Genomic DNA, 17574 nt, shown 5'->3' on the forward strand with positions numbered 1-17574 from the left:
AACGTGATGACCATCTATATATATATACCCTTGTGACAGTTGTAACAAGAGAGCTGCAGGTGTCTAGGGCGGTAGCCGCACGTGAAGGGACTAGCTGGTGCAGAGCCAGAAGAGAAGGACGACGGGGCTACGAGGGGCTTGGCAAGTGCTGCTGTTCCGGCGAGCTATAAACCATATTTTGTTATCTTAACAACTGGCGACGAGATTAAGACTACGAACCATGTTATTATAACAAGTATTTGACCGGGTTCCGGCGAAATCTACCGCGAACATCATGCCAAAGTTAGAGCCGTTTACGGGGGAAGGTGGTCAGGAATTGGAAGAGTATGTCGAGATTGTGGATCAGTTCTTTATCGCGAACAACATCGTCGCAGACAAGCAACGAGCCGTGTTTCTGAGAAGCTGTGGCAGGCCAACGTACTCACTGCTGCGCAGGCTGCTGACACCCATGAGACCTTCGGAGGCCCCTCTCGCCAGAAGTCTTGAGTTGCTGACAGAGCATTACTCCCCGCGACCGTCGGTGATTGTACAACGGTATCATTTCTACTGCCGTACACAAGACATCGGGGAAACCATGAAGGAGTTTGTTTCCGGCCTGCGCCAATTGGCCGACCGGTGCGAATTCGGGGCGGAGTTGGCGAACAACCTTCGTGACCGCATTGTGCACGGCATCAGGAATGACGTGATGCGGAGGAGGCTACTGGAAGAGCCTAACTTGACGTTGGATCGGGCGGTGTAGTTAATCACAAGCATGGAAGCCGCCGCAAGAGGTGCTGAACAGACCACCGGCTGAGCGAGCGGGACAGCCGAGACAGCGGTGAACCGCGTGACAGCACCGTCGACATAGGCGCAGTCAGCGGAAGAGCGACGCAGCTGTTTCCTTTGCGGCGGCAAGCACCGGGAATCAACGTGCAAGTTTGTAAATAGTGTTTGTTTCAAATGCCGGCAACGAGGTCATATATCAAGACTGTGCCAGAACAAGACAAGTCACGAAAGCAGAGTCAGCAGCAACGACAAACATCGCGAAGGAAAAACGAAGCAGACGCTGAACTCGACTCGGACACCAGCAAACAGTTCGGTGCACGTCATGGAAGCTCAAGACAGTGAAGAGTCAGATTCGAGCGTCGTGGGGGTCCTCTGGCCGTTAAACCCGATCGAAAAAATAGCGCTACTGGGAAACGGCCGAAAAGAGGCACCAGGGTTCAAGGACCCGCCAATTTTTGCAGAAGTGACGATAAAAAGAAAAACTGTACAAATGGAGCTGGACACCGGAGCTGTGTTTTCGGTTATGGATGAGACTGAGTTCGAAAGACGGTTTCCAGATACCGTCATCGAACCGTCAACCGTTAAACTGCGGGGCTACTTCAGTCAGCTGGCTGCCGTAGTCGGCAAGGCGACGGCCACGGCGGAGTTTCGCGGGAAAGCTGAGCTACTACCTTTGTTTGTTGTACGAGGTGGTTCCCGGGCTCTCCTGGGACGGAACTGGGCAAGGGCTTTCAACCTGCCTCTAGATCAGCTCGTCAATGTGCATCAGGTGAGCAGCACTGAAGAGTTGGCAGGCAGATTTCACTCCGTGTTTTCTGAAGGATTAGGGACGCTGAAAGGAATGAAAGCAACTACCAGCGTACCGGAGGGAGCCAGACCCAGGTTTTCCCGACCGCGAACTGTACCTTTTGCGTTGCAAGACCTGGTAGCGCAAGAATTGCAACGCTTACAGCGCGACGGGATTTTGACCCCCGTACGAACGTCAGAGTGGGCGGCGCCTATCGTGCCTGTACTAAAGAAGGATGGTAGGATACGAATTTGTGGCGACTTTAAACTCACAGTCAACCAAGTGGCTATTACAGAAGTGTATCCGGTACCGAGACTGGAAGAGATGTGGGCGAAGCTTGCGGGGGGAACAACGTTCTCTAAGCTAGATCTCCGCGATGTGTACCAGCAGATTGAACTGGAGCCGGCAGTTAAGTTTGCCACAATTAACACGCAGAAAGGACTGTTTCAATACAACAGGCTGCCTTTCGGAGTAGCGTCGGCTCCCGCCATATTTCAAAGAGAGATGGAAAATCTTCTACGAGATTGCAAAGGCACCATTGCCTATTCTGACGACATCTTGGTCACAGGGGCAACAGAAAAGGACCACTGCCAGAATCTGGAGGCAGTCTTAAAGAAGTTAAGTGAGGGCGGGTTGAAACTCGAACTGGCAAAGTGTTCACTTTTGCAAAGAAGTGTGGAATATTTGGGACACATTATTGACGCTAAAAAAATTCACCCCGCACAAAAAAAAAAAAAAAAAATCGAAGCGGTAATCGACGCGCCAGAACCCTCGAATGTCAAAGAACTACAGAGCTACCTTGGATTACTAAACTTTTACCGAAAGTTTATGCCAAACGTGTCATCGGTGTTGCATCCGCTCCATAAACTGCTGAAAAAAGGGGAGGCCTGGAGTTCGGGTGCTGAGGAACTAGCGGCGTTCAACAGAAGCAAAGCGATGTTGACGTCTGCATCAGTGCTAGTGTATTATGACCCGAGCCAGCCGGTGGTACTATGCTGCGATGCGTCACCATATGGTGTCGGTGCGGTATTGGCGCACAGAACAAGTTCCGGGGAAGAAAGGCCTATTGCTTTTGCATCCAGGCGTCTAACCGCAGCTGAAAAAAACTACAGCCAACTAGATAAAGAGGGCCTGGCCGTAATATACGGAGTGACAAAATTTAACCAATTCGTGTGTGCACAGACCACAAGCCATTGCTGGGTCTTCTAGGACATGATTGGGGAATCCCACAACAGTGCTCTCCTCGAGTGCTTTGATGGGCGTTAACGTTGAGCGCTTACTGCTATCGACTGGTATATCGACCAGGGGTCAATCTAGGAAATGCGGATGTGCTGAGTCGGCTGCCACTGCCTGGATCCTCGTTCAAGGACCACGTGGCTGGGGAAGTGTTCATGCTGGAAAAGCGTTTCCGTCGTTGTTGTCGGCAGCAGCGGTAGCACAGGCTACAAATAAGGACCCCATAGTGTCGACAGTACGAGAGGCTTTGTGGTCCGGGAAGCGTCTACCAGCATCTGCTGATTGGAGGACGTTCTCATGCCGACTAGAGGAATGTTCAGTGCAGGACGGCTGTGTATTGTGGGGTTGCCGAATAGTAGTACCAACATCACTAAGGCCCGCGGTGTTGAGCGTGCTACACGAGACACATCCGGGTATTGAGAAAATGAAAATGGTCGCTCGGAGCCATGTTTGGTGGCCACGCATAGACGAGGCTATTGAAAACAAAGTAAATGGTTGTACCATATGCCAAGTTCACCGGCGGGCACCGAGGTCGGTGCAACAAACACCATGGCCATTCCCGGAAAATGCATGGTCACGTCTACATGTTGACTTTGGAGGGCCGTTTCAGGGCATCTATTTCTTGGTACTAGTTGATGCATTCTCCAAGTGGGTGGAAGAGCACCGGGTGCCCTCACCATCGGCTAAAGCCACAGTGGAGTGCTTGAGATCAATCTTTGCCACACACAGCCTACCTGATGTGGTCGTCAGTGATAACGGGCCGGCGTTCGTCAGGGCGGAATTCAAAGAATTCCTGGCAAGAAATGGAGTTCGTGCTATCACTATTCCACCATATCACCCTGCCTCAAACGGCGCTGCAGAGAGGGTGGTACAAACGATAAAAGAAAAGCTAAAGAAAGCTAAACCAGAATGTTTCGAAGTCAAGATTCCGAGAATTCTTTTTAATTACAGAACGACGCCACATCACCTGACTGGACGAACACCAGCAGAGTTGTTGATGGGGCGACGCCTAGAAGTCTTCAGATCTTGCTTGAGGGCTTCGTTTGACCACATCGCTCTCAAAATAGCCAAAGATCCTCGCACTCTTCTCCCGTAGAGTAACTCGAAAGGCGAAAGCCTGAGGCTCGGCAGTGGAACCTCTCTGTAGGCAAACAGTAGAGCTGGAAGGTATCGGTCCCAGTCCTTGGGCCTCTCCTGGCACATCCTTCTTAGCATTTGCTTGATTGTGCCGTTGAATCTCTCCACCAAGCCGTTGCTTATGAGATGGTACGGAGTGGTCAGGAGGTGCTTCATTGATAGAAGTCGACTCACCTCCCTCATTAGTTCTGAGGAAAACCTGGTCCCGTGGTCGCTAAGGATGTCTTGTGGCACACCGTACCTCGTGAACATCTCTACCAGTGCTTCGGCCACCTGCTGGGATCCAATGTTCTTCAACGCTACCGGATCCGGGTATCTCGTAGCCATATACAGCATTGTCAGCATGTACCTGTTTCCCGAGGTCGCGATTGGTACAATGGGGCCAATTATGTCTATCGCGACTTTCTGAAAGGGCGTCTCGATAGTCGGCATGCTTCCTAAAGGTGCCTTGCCCTGCTTGCCCTTGGGTACTGTGCGTTGCCACACATCGCACGACCAAACGTATCTCTTGACCTCGCTCTGCATACAAGGCCAAAAAAATTCTTCCGCCCCCAGGTTGAGCGTGTTCTTCATACCCTGGTATCCTGACATGATTCTGTCATGTGCTAGAGCCACGACGGCGCTCCCGAACCTTCTCGGGAGTACAAGTTGCTCTACCCTTCTGCCGGATGAATATTCAACGGCCCTATGTAGCAAACAATTCTTGAGAAAAAACTGGAACTTCGTCCTGCCCTTGTGTTTTCTGATCGTTTCCCCTATTTTACCAAAACACTTCATGAGAGTTTTATTCTCCTTTTGCTCCATGGCGAGCTCCTCGGTTGTCGCATCGATCACTGCCGCCTGCGACACCTTCAAAGGTCGGTCATGATCTTTCCGTTTGACCACCTGCTCCCTTTTCCCTCGCGGACGCGTCTTCTGCTGCTTTGTCTTTCCGGAGCTCGTTAGTACATTTGGACACTCTCGATGTCATGCGACTATTGAAGCTGACCTCAACGGCGTTCGGAAGTGCTTCCGGCTTCGATGTTGGCTTGGCCAGAACTTGACCTTGACTCTCTTCGTTTTTAATTTCCCAGTCTGGGTTTGGATCATTGGCCTCCCGCATTTGGGGTATATTCCCAAGTACCAGATCATGAAGAGGGTTACTGACACATTTTTCCGTCACCTTCCCTGTATAGTAGGGTGTTCATACAACTATATCCGCCTCGGGCAGATGTCGAACCATGCGGTCTAGCAGAAACACCTGACTTGACTTTACTTTTAGGCTCGCTTGGGGAACCAACTCCTTACGGACCACGACGGTGTTACACCCGGTATCCCTTAATACCGTTATCTTGTGCTCCCCGAGACGGCCTTCCACGACCGGCATGTTCTCTACTAAGAACTTTGGAGGTGTTCCCATGGCCGCGTTTACTACCGGGATTTTGTCACCATTATACAGTGTTACGTATTAGTCGTCAGGCGCGTCGACAGCCCCTGTTGACGCAGTCCATGAGCATGAGGCTTGCTGCTTCTCGTTCTGCCTTCCATTGCAGTTTTCCGCCCTATGACCTGCGCGGCCACAATTCCAACACGCCACTGTTTTCTTGCTTTGCGCGTTGCTTCTGCGATTTTCGGCCTTATGGCCAGCCTTCCTACAGATGAAGCAGCGAATAGCTCTTCGCGTCTCTATCCTTGCGTGAGTGTCTCCGTTTCCAGCACCTTGTCTGATTGTCAGCTCGTCTGACTTTTGCCTAATTGAGGTGGATGGTGTCTGGGCTTCTAGGAACAGGTCTGCCTTTGCTGCTACGTCTTCCAAAGTCTGAGAATCACGCTCTCTAAGAAAGACGGCCAGTTTGCTGGAGCAGGTCAACATGAACTGTTCCACCAGGGCCTGGTCTCGTAATGCCTCGAAAGTCTTCTCAACTCCAGCTATCTCGAGCCATCGGTCAAAAAATCCGACCAATCGGGCAGCGAACTGTCTGTATGTTTCGCCCTTCTCGGGTTCGGCGTTGCGAAACCGCTTGCGGTACCCCTCCTTAGTATACCTAAATTTTTGGAAGAGCGCTAGCTTGACCTTTCCGTAATCCAACGCATCCGCCGGTGCCATCCGGCCAACCACAAACAGTGCCTCCCCGGTCAAGCATAAGCTTAGTGTGGTGGCCCATTTCTCCAAAAGACAGCTCAACCCTGTTGCTCTACGCTCGAAGCGCAGCAGATACGAGTCTAGATCATCCCTCCGTTCGTCGAACTGCGGGATTAACTTGTGGGGACTCCCTCGAATTGCTAGACCTGGCGCTTCCCCGCGCTCGTCTTCCACAGTTCCTGCACTTTCATGACTAATCTCAAGTGTGGCGATTTTCAGCTGCAGAATCTCTCTTTCCTTTTCTAATTTAGCGCACTCTGCAGCTAACGCTTTTTCGGCTGCTTCCCGGTCTTCCCTTACGTTATAACGTTCCTCAGCTCTCTCGGCTCTCACGCGCGCTTTCTCTTTATCCGCCCGAACTCTTTCTTCAGCTACCCATTTCTTTAGCTCATCCCCAGTATACCCCAATTCCTTACCCAACGCGATTATTCGTTCTAGCTCCATATTAACACAACGGAATGAGCTTCCCCTCAACTCTCTCACTTCCCGAAAAAAACGCAACTAGGATGTAATGGGCCTAGACGAATCCTGGCAAGTTCGCCAATTTGTCAGGTTCGTTCGGGAAGGTGAGAGAGAATCATGGAAGCCAGAGCCAGCGGGAAACCTCAAACGTACTTTACTGTGAGAAGAAAAAATAAAAATAAAAAAACTGGAATACAATCAGCGTCATATAAATGAAATAAATATTGCATTCAAAAGTAAAGATATATACTGTCAAAACAAATAGGCATTACCCTGTATAGTCACCATGGGATGTGGCGGGTGGATCGTCGTTGGGCGGATCGTCGGAGAATGATGCCCGGCCCGCTGGTGCCCTTCGGACCAAGATGACGATGCCGAGCGCGGTGATCCAAGCTTGGCGGAGTCAATTGCGAGGACGGAACGTAGCCGACCGGTTCAAACCTGGCGGAGTCGATTTCGGGCACGGGACATAGCCGACCCGAGCTCCGCAACCCCAGAAGACAACCGTCAAATCTCGCGCCTCGTCAGATTGCTTCGAACTCTTCTCGCGCCTCTTTATCCTTCTTTTTTCGTGCTGCCGAAAATCTCTCCTTTATTTCTTTTCTTTTTCCTTGTCTTATAAATCATGACAGTTACTCTTACGAGGCATATATAACCTAACCCTCGAGGGTTACCCTCCCGAGGATCACGACGGTTACCCTCGTAACTCTCGTAACCCTCACGAGGGTTACGAGGGTTAGTTACCCTCAAAGGGGTTGCCCTCACGAGGGTCACAAGGGTTATGAGAGTTACCCTCACAAGGGTCACGAGAGTTACCCCCACAAGGGTTACTAGGGTTACCCTCACGAGGGTCACAATTGGTTACCCTCACGAGGGTCATGAGGGTTACCCCCTGAGGTCACGTGACCCCCCCTGAGGTGACGTGACCCCTTTAGGTCGCGTGACCCCCTCATTCACGTGACACCCTCATGTCCTGTGACCCCCTCAGGTTACGTGACTCCCTGATGTCACGTGACCCCCTCAGGTCACGTGACCCCCTGAGGTCACGTGACCCCCTCAGATCACGTGAACCCCCTGAGGTCATGTGACCTCAGGGAGTCACCTATCTCTCAGTACCATTCAATCCTATTCCTCAGTACCCTTCCATCCTCCTCCTCAAGAGCAGCGCTTTAATCTGGCGTTACAGGTTTTCATTTTTTCTTTCAATTACCGAAAAATTGGCCCCAAAGAAGAAGTGACTGGAAAAATGCTTACCGCTTAGCGGGTATCCACTAAACTAAATTCTCGCTTAAAAGTTTAATACATCCCGATAAAAAAGCGGTGATTGAAAGAAAAAGAAAAAAATTACACCATCTTCCCGAGGGGAACCATGGGGTGATGCGGAGCATCGCGGATCGTTATTAACGGTGTTATTAAAGGTGTTAGTAACGTTGTTAGTAACGTTGTTAACTTGTGTGTTAAGCAGCCTCTCGTTGTTGACGTTTACACGAGGCTTCCCGTTCTCGAAGGTCGGGTTCCGCCGCTCGCTTCGTACGTTTACGTTGAACTTCACGGTCCCGAACCTCAGGTTCTGCTGCTCGACGTTCACGAACCAACGCGGCTTCCCGTTCTCGAAGGTCGGGTTCCGCCGCTCGCTTCGTACGTTTACGTTGAACTTCACGGTCCCGAACCTCAGGTTCTGGTGTTCGACGTTCTCGAACCGCCGCTGCTTCACGTTGTCGTAGTTCAGCATCCGCCGCTCGACGTTGACGAATGGACGCCGCTTCTCGTTGCCGTAGTTCAGGGTCTGCCGCTCGCTTCAAGCGTTTGCGCTCAGCGTCGCGTGCCCTTCGCTGCGCGGCTTTGTCTTCAGTGGACGTAGCGTTGCTGTTAGTTTGTGGGTTGGTGCTGACGCTTGCTTGCGCCAACCCACTAGCTGACGGGACTGTTGCTTCCATCACACTTCATCGGAAGAACGGAGTGAAGTGGAGTCAACAGCGGTGAACTGAACGCGCGCAGCGCGCTACCGCTCCTTATATTCACACTTGAAGGAGAGGAAACTAGAGGAGGACAGTTGCGCATGCGCGCGCGGTGTGAGTAGAAGCGAACGCACGCGAAGTGCATGCAGCTGGTAGAGAGAGAGAGCGGAGAGAGTAACGCGCAGCTGTTGGAGAGAGGGAAGGAGGAGAGTTGCGCATGCGTAGTGTGAGTGCGGACTACGACGCCGCGGGACATAGACCCGAGCAAGAGATGCTCCGCATCTAAGAGAAGTGTTCTTTCTCGGACTGAAGAGCCTTCCAGGCTAGAGACGTTTCCGTAAACAACTTTTTGGCGACTCTCTCTTCGATTAGGAAAACCATCTCCTTAAGAACAAATATTTTTTGGAATATATTTCTCTCGAGTGCTTTCTTTTTATCACAGGTGCTGTTCCTATATATATATATATATATATATATATATATATATATATATATATATATAACTGAGAAGAAAAAAACCCTTAGTGAAAAACAGCAACGGACGATTTAATCTTCGACGTTTCGGCCGGAGTCCGGCCTTCGTCAGGAAGACGTCAGGAAGATATATATATATATATATATATATGTATAAAGTGGTGAAGGTTTACAAATGCTTCCGTTGATATATTGGCAATAAGTAGGGTGCGCAGACACAGCAGCAACAGGATTATAAAAATAAAAAAAAATCTAATTTAATGACGAAAAAGGTCAGACAACAACAAAAAAAAAAAAGAGTAGAGTGCCGAAAAAAGAGAAGTTCTATTAGATTACAAGAACAATCGAGGTTAGACACAAGACCGCTAGATACACGGCGAGTACACTTAAGAATTACGGAAAAAAGTCAGTTAAAGGCCGACGACCAGACTCGAGATTCTGCAAGGCAGAAGATCCTCCTCACCGTGGGGGAAGAGAAAACAGGCAACGGTGGTCAGGGTAGAAGGGGGAGAGGAGGGAGCGGGGGAAAAGTGGAAAGCGCGAACTGGTCGTCGGTCTTTAAACACAAGAGCTTACAAAAATAAATTGTTAAATGCAAAATAAAATAGAGAATAAAAAATAAAAATAAATAAGGTGGGCCCGACGTCCGTCGACGTTTCGACAGTGGTACTGTCTTCTTCAGGACGTAAGCGCACATTGCGCAGTTGGTTGGTTTAATACAAGATCTAGCGAGAGGGTGTTAACGCGAAAGTGTGAAGGGGCTCGTTGGGAATATGAAGCGCGGAGGATTCAAGAGGTGAGTCCACTTTTGTCGCGATGGGCGATGACGGTTGTAGTTTTTGTTCGGAGGTGCATTCAAGCTGGGTGGAAACGATACAGTGAGTCATCGGTGGGGCTCTTATATGTGCCGTTTGTGCGGAGCTACCTCCTTCTCTGTTATCCAAGGCTGGTTTGTCCAGACCTATAAAAAAGTATTAAGCAGGGCGGGTCGGTGCGCCAGATGGTTGTTTAAGCTATGTATTGTTGAGAAAGTACCTAAATCTTTGTTAATATTGCACTGAAATTTATGAATTAGAAACGACTTGCGAATTTCTCTATTTGTTCGAATCTTGAAGCCACTCTGCATAATCAATTACGTTTTCTACGCACGAGTCGTCCTACCTCCGTCGTTTTATTCGCTGATTTTCAACAATCGCCGCTAGACTTAACAACCATCTTAAGAACAATTCTACCTTTACCTGGTCTCATAAGTGCGAATCGGCCTTTTCATCCTTGAAAGCAGCCCTGACTTCCGATCCTGTCCTCCGACAGTTCAACAACTCTGCCACCATTCTGCACAAAGCTGTTAGCGGCTACGGTCACTGAGAAATTCATCTACAACCCGACAACTCGTGAGTAGAACACGTCATTGCTTATGCAAGTCGATCTTTGAACGAGTGAGACAAATTTGTACGATAACAGAAAAGAAATGCCTCGCGGTGGTTTGGGGGATTTCAAGGTTTCGTCCCTACTTATACGGCAGTCATTTTTCAGTCTTCACCGATCATGATGCGCCTTGTTGGCTAGCCTCCCTCAAATATCTTTCCGGTCGTCTCGGACGCTGGGTGTTACGCCTTCAGGAATACGATTTTACAATTTTAATATATCTGGACGAAAACACCAAAATGCCGACGCTCTCTCTCGATGTCCGCTAACTGAAACCTCAACGATTACGATTCTACTAAATATTAAGGCTAGCCGATCATCGACAGAGCTAAGGCCCCAGGTACGTAATATCATTGCCCAAATGGAAGGAACCTCACCTATGACAAACGCTCGCTCCCGTCGCCAGCTCTTGCAATATCTGCTTCAAAATGATGTCTCGTACCGTCGAAACTACTCGCCATACAGCCAATCCTGGCCTTTGGTTGTTCCCCATACCTTACATACCTTTGTCCTTGAATCTCTGCACGACGATACCACAGCCGGCCACTTAGGACTTTTCAAAATTTGCTGGCGTGCCAGAGAGCGATACCTTTGGCCTGGAATGTACACCGCGGTGACAAAGTACGCCTTTTCTTGTCTCGTATGCCAACAACATTTGAGCTCATTTACTCGCCGTCCACGCAAGACAACCGACATCGCTGCTGGAAGCAGTACTCGAGTATACTCCAACTGAGCCCCATACAACTTTCCTCGTTAACGTCATATCCCGTGCTGAAGACTCGCGTCAACTTGCGCGACTTCGCACTGTTCAAGACCAACAGGAACTAAAAACCCGACACGACTCCACCCCTAAAAATGTCACATTTCAACCTCGAGACCTTGTTCTCGTCTCGTTGTCAGCACGCGAGCCCGGCCTCTCTGAAAAGTTAATGTTTCATTACATCGGCCCCTACCACATCATCGCTCAAACGACTCCTGTCAACTTTCTCGTGAAGCCAGTACAACCACCTCGCGGTCACCGCCACCGCGGTTGCGAAGAGAATCGCGACTCCCGACCGAAACCTTTCAAGCCAGCTCAACGACCCCCCTGCCTTCTTTCTGTGGCCAGGTGGCCACCTTCCTGCAACCAGGGGTAAACAGCGACAGTGTTATGCGTTGCACTGCCCACGGACATCGTCGTCGTCACTTTTGACTGTGCGTGAGCCCGTCGGCATCGTCGGTTGACTGGTGGCACCTCTTTTGGAAATTGTTCCTTAGACACCAGGCTTTGATAAAAGACATCGTCTGACCTACCTGTCTTTGTCTCACAGTATATTTATATATAGGGTGTTTCACGAAAGGTGGACAAATTCAATGTTGCAAAAACTATGCGTTACAAAAAAAAAAGAAAAAGGCTGTCGTTTTGGTCCCCAGCTACGTAATATCATTGCCCAAATGGAAGGAACTTCACCTAAATAAGCCAGGGACCTATTTAGGAAAATTTTTAAAGTCCGAGATTATTAGATCGTTCATTATTTTTGCGTAAATAACTTTTTTAATATTGTGTTTGAGGCATGATTTTAATTACAAAAATTGCTCAGCATCATCGAAATATACTAAATCAACAAATCGCAGAACGATAAAAGGCACGCGAAGCATTTTACGGCTTTCTGAAAAACCGCCCAATTTTGACGGGTTTCAAGTTTCGGTTTACAATCTGAGCGCGTCTCGGCCCCGACGGCACCGCGCCCCGTGGAGAAATAGTGTAACCAGCCTCTGATGCGTTCCGTGAGGACAGCGTAGCGGAGGTTGGTTACACTATTTCTCTACGGGGCGCGGTGCCGTCTTAGCCGAGATGCGCTTCGATTGCAAACCGAAACCTAAGAACCTGTCAAATTTGTGCGGTTGTTCAGAAAGCCGTAAAATGTTTCGCGTGCCGTCTATCGTTCTGCAATTTGCTGATTTAGTACTTTTCAATGATGCTGAGCAATTTTCAAATTAAAACCATGCCCTCAAACGCAATATTAAAAGTTAATTACGCAAAAATTAATTAACAATCTATTTATCCCGGACTTTAATTATTTTCTTAAATAGGCCCTTGGCCCAGGACCAAAACGACAGAAGCCTTTTTTTGTTGCGACGCGTAGCTTTCGCAATATCGAATTTGTCCACTTTTTGTGAAACACCCTGTATCTGCTTATCCGTTTTTTTTTCGTTTTTTTTTAAATTTTGGTGTGCTAAAAGAGAGCGGTCACCTGGGTTTTAGTAAATTTAATTCAGTGCCAGAGCTGTATGCCTTTTAAGTTTGAATCTGATAACCTTCAAATATCAGCTCCACCATATTGCAGAAGAAAGAGGAAGAGCCAGCTGTTACAGCAGGCATCAGGGTTAAACAACGTAATTAAATAAATACTATACGGTAAATATATATGACTTTAAACGTTGATCACCCAATACCCGTGAACATGCTAAAAGAATACAAATATTCTACTAGTTGCTATGATTGGATACATGATTCAGAAATTGGGACGACAAGGAGTAAATGCTCCAACTGTGGAAGCAGCGAACAAGCTTCAGTTTGACTGGGTGAATCTTGAAATATTTTTTTACAAAAAGTGCGGCAGCACGACTACAAAATAAGGCTTTTTATTTTTTTTTATTTACGACTACGCATGTAAAAAAGAGACTGAAGCCCCAACACAGCCGAGCTTGCTATTTTTTTTCTCAGTTAATGGGTTAAGAGTCGGTAATTACACCGAGTGTGAGCAAACACCTTAGGCATAGTTGGTATAGAAATATTGCACTCTCTCCTGTTTTTATAAAGCGCATCGGTTCAAACGTCGAATCAAGGACTTTAAGGATTCGACGCTGTAATATTTACTTCGGCAAGTAGGCTCTTTGAACTTGCTCACCCAAACTTTATACAGGACTCCCTTTATTAGCTGATGTAATAATTCTTAGGTTGTCAAAGAATTGCGGAAAGTTAGAGAAGATAATAAAGGATGCTCGCGGGAACACGCGAGGGCAGGGGGCAGGCAGTGCAGTACGAGTTTGAGAACCGTTGGAGACGGTGGTTACGTTTTAACTCTACAGAAACTATGAAGCTCGAGATGCAAGAAACTACATGGAGGTAAGTGAAACGGACCAAGGACGGCAACTTCGGCTGAAACGCGATCAAGGTGCCAAGAGAGGCGGAAATGACTCACGAAACGTACGAATAACGTCAATTTCAGCTGCACCTCAGCCGCGATGCCAAGCAGGCAAAGACGTCTCGCGAAACGGATGAAAAGAGGAAACTTGGTCTAGAAGGCTAACAAGCGGCCAAGAGGCCAAGCAGGCGAGGCGAGCTTCGGAAACGGGACAGACCAGTAACAAAGAGCGAATACAAACAAGAACTTTGGGGAGCATTTCACGAAAGACTCGTTCGATATGTCGTGCAGCTTGTGCGACCGCATGTGGTTCCTGTCGGGCACGGGCGCTGTAAAGAACCGCTTCGCGGAACAGCTTTCAGTTTTTAGCGGCGTTCACCGACAAGTCGGTAGACGGGTTTGTGTTGTGCACGACGTACAACTCGAGCGTCAAAGGCCGACGAGGAACCAGAAAGAAGAAACTTTCCCTTAATTCCTACTGCCTATTTGAGAAAGAGCTAGGTGTGCCTTCCTCGTTTCTGCGGAGAGCAGCTAAAAGACCCATTCCTGTGAGAGGAAAGAAAAAGAGAAGAGTGCAAGAGCGAAAGGAGAGAAGGAAACTGAGTACCGGGTTTCTGCCCTGCAGAAGATGATTCTGAAGGTCTGCCTTTTTCCCCTCTGTCCCCCAGACACGCAGTACAAGATGGTTCAAAGTACTATCGCATTCCCCCAAAAAAAAAGCTGCGCAGAAAATTCAACATTTTTTTTATAATAAATACTTTCAATCTAATTATTTCTTCCACATGCTTTAAGTGTTGTGTTTATCGCGTCAATTTCCAAGAGGCGTGGAACATTTATACTGCACGAATCATCAACAGGCGAATAAAGATACTGATATTTGTTTTCCTTTCTCTTGTCGAGCATCGAAGACATCTGCGACTCTAGTCAGTGTCAGGTAAAGAGTTAAGGAAAGCACCGCCCACCTCTCTACTTTGGCAGAGCGAACGTTGAAGAGGAGGCGACCTCCTCTCTAGCGTTCTTTCTGCTAATGTAGAAAGGGGTGGTAAAAACTTCCATTGAACTCTTAACTTTTCACCAACTTGTAAGATGCTCTCGCACGTACGTCTCCGTGCGCTAAAGGCTAGCCCACATGGCGCGCTTTTCTCCGCGTCTGCGTCGCGTCTGCGCCTGCGCTTTGACGTCACTTCCGGCGCCGGGGCGAAACGCAGCGTTTTTTGGCGCATTCCGGCGTATCTGGAGGAGCCAGATATTTTGCGTCCACGCGTCGCGTCTCGCGCTGCGTCCAGATGGCGACAACCAATGAACGGCCGTGTTCACTAGTTGCAATGAGCGTTGGAATTTTCTCCACTGTTTTCGCCACTGTAGGACTGTAGTTTTCGCCACGGACCTTGCGACAAAGGCGATCATAATAACAATAATAATTTTTATTTGCAAAGATTGCGATACCCCCTCGGCAGCGTGCAAGGCTAGGCAGAAAGGTTGAGGCCCTTACGCAGGGGCACCTGCTAGCCCACCGCCAAGTAGGGAAAGGGACACGGGAGAAAAAAAATAAATACAAACACTCAAAACAGAAAGATGCACACACAAAAAGGGTAACAGCCCCGTGCCATTCCAAAGCAGAGCGCACGCACACACGCACACCCGCGCGCGCGAAGTTTACAAAATTTTTACGCTCGCGGCCTTAAATAAAAACGGCTTTTAGTCCCCGCCCACACTCGCAGCAGGGCGAACATGGGTAGTTAGTAGTTACGTCCTTCCCTCCGCGGATATCAGTTTACCACACCTTTTACGCAAGTCGAGGGACTACTCCCTGCTCCGCGGGAGAGGCTGACGCTCCTTCAGCGCAGCAGGGAGGAGTTGGCGAAGTACAAAAGCGTCCTGCACTCTGGCAGGCAAAATGTAAAGAATGCAAGGACACCGAGAGACAAAGATAGAAAATTAATACTACCGGCAACAACGCAACCTCTGTCGCCTCTGTAGCGGCCAGCGGCCAGCTGTTAATGTTTTGGCGCGGGCGCGGGCGATGGTGATGCCGTATCGAAACATGGATGAAGCGTACGCACTAAAAAGGATGAAAATGAGTGAAATTGAGCTTCATTGCAATTGCTGTAATAAAAATGAGTCCTTACTATTACTAAAATTAAATATTACGGCATGTAGCCATCATTTAACGCGCGATTTATATTTAAAATTTGCTGTTGTTTCTTAAGCGCGTCTGGCTACGTTGGGCGGACGCTTCGGAAACGCAGACGCGAAGCGCGCTGCGTGTGGTTTGACTGGGCGCACGCGTCTGGCTGAGCGCGCGCGCCAACCCGAGACGCGCGTCTAGACGCACTGAAAAACGCGCCATGTGGGCTAGCCTTAAGTCTTCTTGTAGGTCCCACAGCAGGAGACCTCAATTCAACTTCTATAAGGATATCCGGCTGCCGTTCCGGGAGTTGAGTTATCTTGCCTGCATAGTTCCAATAGTTGAAAATTGAGTTCCTAAACCATATTCGTGAGACTTTAATGAATTTTATTGAATTGATCATGTTAAAACCCAGTCAAAGATATTCAAAGACCAAAGTGAATACTTTTTCAAAGATTCTCCTCCTTTTACGCAAGCCGAACCAAGATACCTATACAAAAACAAGCAATTATTTCACCCTAGGTAATCTTTCTGAGTTGTGTTTTTTCGTCTCAGCGTTGACGAAAAAAGATTATCGCAGCGCAAACTTGGTAAAACGAAAAAGGTATTGGTTTTTTGCGCGTTTTTCTAGAACAGTTTATACACTCTCTGTCCTTTATAAAAATTATAGCAGAAGTTGAACTGAATCACGGAACGTTCTAATAATGAATTTTCTTTCTAATGAACTTTCTATAAAAAATTTCACGTAATGATCTGATCAGTGGTATTTACATTAATTCTGTACTGACTTGGATAAATTTAGAACGTTGTTATGAGCAAAGATTTATTATAATATATGACTTCACACACATCAAGTTATTTGGGAAGAAACTTGTTAAAGTCTAGCGTAGAGCTTCGTTTTTCGTTTAATTTCTCCTGACCAAATAAAATTAAATCTTTTTATAACCTTGTTTACCGAAAATGATGTCCTATGAAATTAGGCGTAGACGGCATTGTTTTACAAGTTACATACTGGTGTATAACTAAAACAGAGATAAATATCGTAGTTTTCATTTTAATGTTTACTGATATTGGACATGCCAGCCTTCTGCCAGCGTTTGAAGCAACTGGTAGATTGTTCGTGAATTCAAAAAGATTGTGTAATAATGGTAGCAAATTATAGCACGTAGACATAAATTTTAGTACGATCGAAAACATCGCAAATGTATATTTTATAAAATGTCGCATACAAAATTGTATTAGAATTCTAAGTAATATAAACGCATTAGAAGCAAACTTTAGACCCGAATGGCGTTTATCTTCTAAAGCTGTTAAAAAAGCTTTTGCAGAAACTTGGTGCAACAATTCTAGCGAAAGTGTTCGCTACAACTAACTCGAGGAAGCATGAAAAGCTTTGCACTCAGTAAATTATTTTTGCAGATTAGTGATACGAAGGTATTAACTTTTTATATCAATACATTGCGACATTTTACTTCAACGCTCACCTGCATAACGAAATAAACAACGCGCCGGTATTGTTGAACTTGGTGGCCAATTCCCCATAAAAGCAAGCAGTGACGAACCCTGTCATATCAACATATATCTAGCGCATTTGGTACCCAAATCTATATCTAATCTTACCTTATAATTTTAAGACGACCAAAATAAGGGTACCCAGCCTAACACGACCGCAAACGCTTCCATGGCCAGTCAACAGCTCACATCCAAGCAATAAATTTAAATCTTTAGGTTGGTAACACTTATCACAATATGCAGGGACGCTCATATACGGACGGTCCGATAAGTACTTAGCCTCACCAACCGATGGCGCCACTATCGCTAGAGAAATGTACTATCGTGCAGAACATTCTCGTAGGCGACTACTATCAAAAGTTCAACCGCATCGGACTCGTAGTTTTGTTTTGACCGCATGTGGAAGCGGGCGTGTCCGCGAATTTTAGAAAAATAGAAAA

This window comes from Ixodes scapularis, unplaced genomic scaffold, assembly GCF_016920785.2.
Source record: "Ixodes scapularis isolate PalLabHiFi unplaced genomic scaffold, ASM1692078v2 PGA_scaffold0__279_contigs__length_252992795, whole genome shotgun sequence".
Taxonomy (NCBI): domain Eukaryota; kingdom Metazoa; phylum Arthropoda; class Arachnida; order Ixodida; family Ixodidae; genus Ixodes; species Ixodes scapularis.